The sequence below is a fragment of the Lycium ferocissimum genome, chromosome 11, assembly GCF_029784015.1.
Source record: "Lycium ferocissimum isolate CSIRO_LF1 chromosome 11, AGI_CSIRO_Lferr_CH_V1, whole genome shotgun sequence".
Classification (NCBI taxonomy): Eukaryota; Viridiplantae; Streptophyta; class Magnoliopsida; order Solanales; family Solanaceae; genus Lycium; species Lycium ferocissimum.
In genome coordinates, this window is record NC_081352.1 from 65,399,534 (window position 1) to 65,408,933 (window position 9,400).

The following is a 9,400-nucleotide window of genomic DNA, read 5'->3' on the forward strand; positions in this document are numbered from 1 at the left end:
ATTAAATCTTACCTTTCTTCTTCAACTTCACAACTAGGCTAGGGTTTGCGATCTACAAAACGGATGGTTTGATGACCCAAACAACACTTTCACGCTACTTAGGGACCTCCAATTAGTGGATTTGCACCAAGGAAATATTTTTGGGATGGCTAATTTTTTGTCTTAATTTTTGCCCCTTTGGCCGAATAGGGTTGTTGTTGTTCTTCAATTTCTCTCTTTTTTTTTTCTAAGTGTTGGAATGTTGAAAGATGAATACTTCATCATCTTTTAAGCTCTCACATATATTATACAAGTGTCCATGGCCCACACATGGGTTGGACCAATTAAAATTGGCCACAAAATGTGTGGGACCATACCAAACACCACACGGCCAAAGGGCCTTTCTTTCAATAATTCCCAATTTCCAATTATTCCACTTTTGGTCCCAAATTTTCCTAAATGTTCCATGCCAACAAGTTCATGAACAAATTATGTCTCAAAACAAAACCGAAGGTCAAAAATCCCGACTTCGTATCCCGGAATGGCTTTGTCCCTAACTTATCATAGCTAACCCGGATTGTCCCAATGTACAAAATACGGGATATAACATCTTTATCCTATCCATCTACTTTTCTCATGTTTTTTCTGAGTTTCAACTCTTTCCACCGACTTTCTCAAGTTCTCTCCGGTGAAAATGTTGTTTCTACCTTCCATATTTGACGTCATCAAAGATTTAGCTTCAACACTACGTTCAGCAGTATCTATTTCATAATGAATTGTTTCCCTCAAAGAAACTGGGGGTATTTTGTACTTCTAATTATATTTGAAGTTGTAAATTTGATTTTCTTGGTCATCGGGAAAATGATTAAGAATATTATGTACAATATCCTTAATGGTGATGTCACAGTGATTTGGCATTCCTCAAGAAACATTCCTTATCTTATATAAGGAGCTCTTTAATCTATTGACATCCCATTTCATTGAAAGTTTTCCCTTTACTTGATAATAGAGTCTCCATGATCTTGGTTGACACTTAAGTAGCTTTCACCTACCAGTGTCTAACGCTGTCGATTCTGCAAACGTTTTCCTTCTTTTAAGTTTTACTATTTTTACCTTTTTTTTGTGGCTTTCCTGCTGGACAACTCCTCTTTCCAATGACTGGTTCAGTAGTCAGTATTTTTTTTGTAATTTCTCAAAAGGCATTGTGTCTCTTCTTGGTAATTCTAACAACACCTAGCTTCTTTTTGGTCCATTCCGGTCGGCACTGCCTCTGTTCGGTATATTCTTATAGCAACTTGTAAGTCAATGATGTTCCAAAGATTCTCATCCAAAAGATGCTAAAAGAACTACTTGGTAATTGCCCAAAAGGCACTGTGTTTCTTCTTGGTAATTCTAAAAACGCCTAACTTCTTGTTGGTCCATTCCGTTCTGCCCTGCCTCTGTTCGGTCTATTCTTATAGCAACTTTTCCTGTCATTAGTCCAACAACTTTTTGGGTTACTCTTTAACTGTCAATTAAATCTAAGTCGATGATGTTCCATAGATTTTCATCCCAGTACTCTTTTTGGTGTAAGAAGCACTTGTTGTTTTTTTGGCTGCGCAATCACCTATGAATTTCATGGGGAAACACTTACACCACCCTTTTCTTTCTGACAATTTTGTTCGCTATTCAAATGACTTTTGAGTATATCTTGTTTTCAAAGTAAGTAGTAATCAAACCCACTTTCATTTTGAGTGGTCGTGTTGAAAGTCAAAAGAATCACAAAAGTATTGTGTATAATATTCTTAATGATTATGTCCTAATATATGAATCTCAAGAAATTAAGAAACTTCTCGTACTTCGTGCAACTCAAATTGAATGTTGTTAACAACCACCTTTAAGTTTACATTCTTCTCCAATTTGAATTTATGATTAAAATTCGTTTTAAGTACTGGATTTCTTGTTTATTTTGGAAATTAAAAAAAAAAATCTACTTCGAAATTTTTGGATTCGCTAAGTAAGAGTTCCCAATATATGAGATAACTTGTGATATGATTCCTACCTTAATGATTGTACTAACCATATCCTCAATAGATGAGCCTTTCCTATCACGTGTGCCCTTTACAAGCCCCTGAGATTCACCTCCGCCCCTCGCCGGCTTAATCAACCTTCCTTTCAGTCCTTCGTGACAATCTTGCTGCTTCCAAAATAGAAAACAAACATTTACCTCTTATAGAATTCAATCACATATCCAAAGCACGTCTTTTGTGTCACCCTTTTTTGTCTGGATTTAAGAAGAAGATGATATAAGTCAAAAGTGGGAGTCCTAAGGATAACGTACGATTGTATTGGTAGTTGGTACTAAAGTTGTTTCTAAAATATTCATTTTCTATTGTTGTATTCTCTTTTGTAGAAGAAAAGGGTGTATTTCAGTAGCACCTCAAACGTAGTCACTGAGGCTTGCATGAGATTAGAATCAACTCAATAGTGGCTCTGATGCAAGAGAGATAAGTTTAAGACTAGTACAATGATGAAGCAATTGACACTTTGTATAAAAAGGGATTCAATCACAATTTCGGTCATTCATTTAGGAGTTAGATGTGACATACTCCCCCTAAACCAAAATTCTCTCCTTTCTTTGGTGGGTTGGTTAAGTTGCAAATTAGGAATTAGAGCTTTTGGCATGAAATTGCTGGTTCTATTGATCAAACTTCTCAACCTTGAGCTTCTTTTTTCCTGACAGAGCTGAACTTCAGCCAGAAATTTTTCAGCTCTAGTAAGCTCATGCCATACCTGATTACCTCCAGTCAAGCCTGTCTGGTGCTTGATTGTCTAGTAGACATCCTTATCTTGTGACTTTATTGAATTTCTACATGGTAAATGTTTTTGCCACATGCAGCTAGGGAAACAAGACTAGTGAAGAATGAATTTGAGGAGATAGCAGCAGAGGCATTTTGTCCTGTTAGACAGATAATTGGCATGCTTTTAAATTCATTCTTATATGTCTTTACAACTTATTTGAACTTTGATGTCATTTTTCGTAACTGCCCATTGCCATATGCATATTGGTGCTGTGCTTTGACTGCCTTCGAGCGTCTTCTTGCTGCTTTCTTTGTGATTTACTGATGTACATGTTTTAGGAGAAAAGGCGGCAAATGGCAACAAAAAAGTCATCAAAAGTGAGCTATGCATGTAATCTGGAGGTCGAGGGTCCAGATTTTCAGGTAACACCTTATTTAAATATTATCCTTCCGTCATTTTGGTGGATTGCAATAATCTTACTATTTGATACGTTCTCTGTGAATATTTATCAATATTGGCATACATACTGCTTTAGTTTATATGAGTCTTGAGTCTACCGCTAAAGATGCATGCACTTTGACATTCTTTTCATCAAACTTTTGTGTTTAATAAGATGTCATAGAGGGAATGATGCTTTTGTCAAGACACCTTTAGAAACACTGCAAAATGTTATTGAAAATTCATGAAGATCAAAGTGAAGTGATGATTACTCTGTAACTCAAGTGTTGAAAGGAAAAATACATATATAATAAAAATGATGATTGCAAGCTCATACACTTGGATTAAACTTTTGTCTTTTTTGAGGCTCTAGTTCGTTTAAAATAAGTGTCTCAAAATCACACTGGACATACTTTAACTTATTAATAATACTTTGATCAAGTATAAATATGTTTCAAGTTTAGTGCCTTTTATTTTTCCCCATCTATTCTAGCCTTGGTAGATACCTCATGTTGCTGGTGGGAGGTGGCAGGAATCACGTGGAATTAGTCGAGGTGCGCGCAAGCTGGCCTAGATACCACGGTTATCAACCAAAAAAAAGTTAAGCGCCTGCGAAGAAGGACACGCCAATGATGGCATTATTTCTTTAAATCTGAAGTTAATGAGTATGTCTGATTGCGGATGTCCTTGAGTAATCGTGAAGTACAATTTTCTCGAAATAGATGAATCAATTGGTTAGTAAGACCTCTCTTTGTTATACTTCTTTTTAATCAAAGCAACTGGCTGATTTCCATCAACTCGTACGTGTGCAGACATTTGTTAGGTTTCTCTTTGCAGATAAGAGATATTGCTTCTTTGGTTTTTAATCTAAAGGGGAAGATGTCATATATGATCATTAAATTTTTTGTGAAGCTAGACCAATATTTACATTGTTTTTTTTTTTTTTTTGAGTTCTAGTCCTTTCATCAACTGAACACCATGTAAAGCAGCACTAACATTACATGTTGTTATCGAGTTCCAGTTTTTTAATCACCTGACCACCCTGGACGTTCTTTTCTAGTGTGATTTTAGGCATATTGCTTAGCCTTTGGAGAATCTTGTCCTCTTTACGTTGCAATGAAGTGCTTCTACTTGGCTGGGATACTCATTGTTTCCCAGTTTGTGTATCCCTTTTTTCTCTCATTGAATTTAGACCTCCTTTATGCCTGTGCAGGTATTACCAGAATCCTGGCGAGACCTTTTGATGAAAACGAGAAAGCGTAAATGTTGGATTATTTGGCTTTGAGGATCGGATAAAAGAATCTGGCCTACCGTTTATCATTGCAGACCAGGTTTTGATGTTTTGACAAGTGGATGGAAGATAGTCACTGCACTTTATCACCTGAATCCTGGAGATGAATGTCTTTTTGAACTTGTAAGTCAGCGGCAGTGTATATTTGATGTACGCAAACTCTGAAAGTCCAAAAGTAAGATGCCAAAAGAACTACCCTTGAGCAGATACAAGAGGAATGAAAAAGGAGCTATGCCCAGATTCCCATTAGCATTAAACTGTTGCCTGGCTGGGTCTTATATTTTGTACAATCATTTTTAAGCTGCACTTTATGTGCAACCGTTATGCTACAACGCTTCACAAATTATCATTTTGACTGCTGCAATACTTTCACAAGAATAAGTATAACTTTTGAGATCTAAATTGATGTCAACTTCAAACAAACCTGATTTCAATCATGTGCAAATGCCTACAATATGTTTTGAGTCTAGTTACATGTTTGTTTAACTTTGTTTACTGAGGTCGGGTTTCAAGGAAGCATGACTTGCTTGTTAAGATTGCTGTTTTTCCCCTTATACCTCAAATAGGCACTGTAAACCCTATCTATAAAGTGAAACAACAGAAAACAGTAGTTAGACGCTTCACTAATAATAAGAAAAAACACAAAGCACAAATGATCAAAATCTTGATACTTGGCATTTTTATAACAGGAAAGCTAAATACCACAAAGACCAAAGATGCACAAGCGCCCTTGAAAGGTCCATCTATCATAGTGGCTTGTGCATCTACAATCACTAGTCACTACATGAGATTAAAAAGAAAAGAACTACTTCCAACCCAAATGAACTACTACTAAATTACATCGACAAAAATATCAAACAATTTCAATACTTTGATCTGCATTGGTAGCTGACACTTGATTTTCCTCCTTCACCACCATTTTTCTCATTCTCATCAACTACTTGAACCAACACACCATGCTATCATACAAACTTAATGCAATGTAAATCCCAATTCCACCAATAAAACCATTGGAAATTGAGTACGTCAAAGGCATTAACACCATAGTAACAAATGCTAGCACTGCATGCTTAATATTGTTCCAATCAATACCCTTAACAACTTTCATCATCAACACCCCAACCATTATCAAATATGGACCTATAGCCTATGGTGGCACACTAGCAATCAAAGGTGTGAAGAACAAAGACAACAGAAAATAAAATCCAACGACAATCGTCGTTATTCCTATCCTGCCACCTTCTTTGATCCCTGCTGATGATTCTACAAATGTGGCTATAGGTGAAACTCCTAAAGATAATGCCACTATTGTTGATCCTGCATCAACCATATATGCTGTATATTCACCTTCAAACTCTCCTTTTTCATTAACAAATCCACCAGTTTCAATCATTGTATATAATATAATGGTAGCTAACACATCTACGTATAATAGCCTGTTTGGCCAAGCTTATTTTTCTCCAAAAGTACTTTTTTTTTTCCAATAAGTGCTTATTTTAAAAAAAGTCATGTGTTTGGCCAAGCTTTTGAGAGAAAATAAGTGCTTCTGGAGAGAAGCGTGCTATTTTTTTCGTAAGCTGAAAAAATAGCTTTTGCCCAAAAACACTCTTTAGAAAAGCATTTTTGCGAAAAGTACACTTAGAAGCATTTTAAAAGCTTGGCCAAACACTAGTTGCTACTTAAAAGTGTTTTTTAAGTTAATTGGCCAAACACAAACTGTTTTTCATCAAAAGTACTCTTTTGAAAAGCATTTTTCAAAATAAGTTGATTTAAGAAGCTTGGCCAAATAGGCTATAACAATTTTAATAAAAATACCCATACTTCATCATTATTAAAATGGCTAAAACTTAAAGCTCCAGCAGTGGACTCAATTTTATGAAAATCCACCACTTTCTTGAAATACTCATAGCTTGAATGACCGGATGGAGTGTTAGGGAAAATTGTAACAGCAATATTCCTAATCCATGAAATTAATGTCACAAGTAAAATACCATATATCATACTACCTTTAGCCTCCTTCACTAGTCCATAACACATTATTATAAGCCCAACTGAACTTAACCAAAAAGTTGGGCTTTGCATTTTCCCACCAAGGCACTGTCCTGCCAAAGGATTTGTACAAGTAAATTAATTGGATTTGAAGGTTATTGTATTGTTTGGGTAAAGTTTTGAGTTCATCTCAAGTTGCACCAAATCAGGTTATCAGCGATAAGTGTGTCGCTATTTCTTTCTGAATCAGCTAGCCAAATTCATAGAATTAAATTAGTTTAATTTTAATGGTCCTCATTCAAGCTGTTATGCATCAAATGTGTTATTGCTATGCCTGCTTGTTTGAGTGAAACTACTGGCTTATGCATTCTTGTTGAAGAAGGGGTTCACGGAAAGGCGATACTGTTATATCCCGTATTTTGTACATTGGGACAATCCGAGCTAACCATGATAAGTTAAGGACAAGACTATTCCGGGATACGAGGTAGAGACTTTTATTTGTTTTAAGGCATAAGTTGCTTATGATTTTATTGGTATGGAATATTAAGGAAAATTTGGGGTTAAAAGTGAATTTAGGAAAGTTATTAATTCATGAACCAAAGGCCAAGTTGGCCGTGCAAGGTGGGTGTGGGCCATGGTCCACATGGAAGCATAATATATGTATATGAAAGATGACAAATTAATCTCATTCATCATCTTCACCCCTTAGAAGCTTATAGAAACTTGGAGAAAAAAAGGGAGCCATATTCGGCCATAGCAAGAAAAATTGATGTCCAAAAATAGTGATCAAAAAAATATTTTCTTCTAGAAATTCAACCAATTGGAAGGTCCTTGTTAACGTGGAGTAGTTGTTGGAGTCAACAAACCATTCGTTTCTACCATTTACAATCCTAGCCAAGTTGTGGAGTTGAGTGGAAAAGGTAAGGTTTAATCTTCTTTTTATATGTTATGAATGATTTGTACATGTTGTAGTGTGTAGAAATGGATGAGAATCATGGAATTTGTGTGTGGTGGTGGTGGCCGAATATGGACTACTTTGTATGGCAAGGAATGAACCAATTTTATTTAATATTTTGGTTGTTGTTGTTGTGGATTCTATGTTGATAATGAGAGTTTAATGATTCAAGTTGAAGTTGTAATCGTGTGGGCTGTTTTGGAAGTTAATGTGATTTGAATGTAGTTTGTATATTTATGAGAATGATATTGTTAACGTGTGGATTGTTGGTGTAGTTCATGAATTTGGAAGAGAGGAATGTGTTGTTGTTGTTGTTCTCGGGTTTGGGGAGGTTTCGGGTGAAGTTGTATATTGGTTGGGTTGTTTTGAATATTGTGTGGATTGTTTGAAATGTTCTTGAATCTTATTTGAATGTTCTCGGATTAGTACTTGAAAATGTGAGCGTTGATGTTGGCTTGAATGTATGTAGTTGAATTGAATATAAATGGAATGTTGCCAAGTATGTAGAAAGAGTTACTAACGTTAGAATGCGTTTTGAATTGATTGTTGATGTTGCTAATATGATTGTTGTTGATGATTTGGCCGAGTTGAATTCTCGGGGATGTTGAATTTATAGGGGAAATGCTGCCCAAATTTCTGTAGATTAAGTGCTAGTTTGGGATTGAATCCTAAGTATCTATAGCTAATGTTTGGTATATAATGACGTGGTTGTAGATCTTGGGGAGCCCGAGACTTGAGTTCGGATTAGCTTAGGAAGCGGACGAGGTATGTAAAGCCTAACCTTTCTTTCTTTTGGCATGTCTTAGTTGTAAGTAGGCTATGATACGAGCCTTAGGGTAACTCCATTCTTACGATCCGAGCATGTCTACGATTCTTATTCACTTCCTGACTTTCGCATTCTTAATATGGTCGAACTATAGTCCTTAAGTCTTTTGTGTGATTGGATAATAAACGTCGTATAAAGAATTTTGTTCTTAAAGGATTCTGTATCTACGAATGACCGTAACTTTCATAGACGGGCTCGGATCGCTTCGAAACGTTCGTAGAAGATTTTATAACGAATAATATTTCCAACTTTCATAGGCGGGCTCGGATTGGTTAGATACCTGTCCGTGGGCCCCGAGACTCTTCTATGTTTGGTTAACGACTTTAAAGAACTTAATGTGATTATCGTCTTAACCCTCGAGCGTCGATTACTTACTTATCTATTGAGTCTATAATGATGATTTTTATGCATATGGTTACTCACGACTCTGCTCGTGCATATGGTTGTTATATCTTTCGCCGAGTCCCGGGCCGGTTATGTCGTCGTGTGCACTATGTTATGTTCCGGAGTATGATGTGTTATGGTTCACCGAGCTCTGGCTAGGCGGTTCCGTATATATTTTGGTGTTATGATGTGTTATGGCGTTATGATGTGTTATGGAGATATCTTTGGGTTACGGAGATAAGAAATCTTACAGGAGTATGATGTGTTATGGCGCCAAATGACGGGGTGGCGACCATGATCCCCGAGCCCGGCATGATTTGTGTTTCAAAAGTAAATATTTTGGTATGCATATTGTACTTATTTTCTATACTTAACTTGTTTTGCTTATGATCTTTTGTTTCTTTGTATTTCATGCTTTGCATACTCGGTACATATTCCGTGCCGACACCACTTCGGAAACGTTTCGTTTCGTACCGGTACGAACCGCTCGACTTGGTGATCCGCCTTGACCTAAGACACCTATTCTGCTATCTTGGGGTGCTCTTTTGTCCCGGAGCCTACATTTTGGTACAGACTCTTTCGTTGCATATGTATATGTTTATTCAGGGGTACGGCGGGGCCTGTCCGTCATATGATTACTTTGTTCTTCTTAGAGGTGCGTAGACATATATGTGGGTTGTGAATAGTTCTGTTCGGTTGTGTTCGTATGATTTGTGCTTTGGGCGGTCCCACCCGCCATGGCAGCCTTATCGGCTTG

The 9,400-nt window shown here is 36.7% G+C and overlaps 1 pseudogene; it reads right to left on the minus strand.

The window, feature by feature from the left end:
• Positions 1 to 5,202: 5,202 nt before the first annotated feature.
• Positions 5,203 to 6,607, minus strand: LOC132038684 (adenine/guanine permease AZG2-like; annotated as a pseudogene).
• Between the last annotated feature and the right edge of the window lie 2,793 nt (positions 6,608 to 9,400).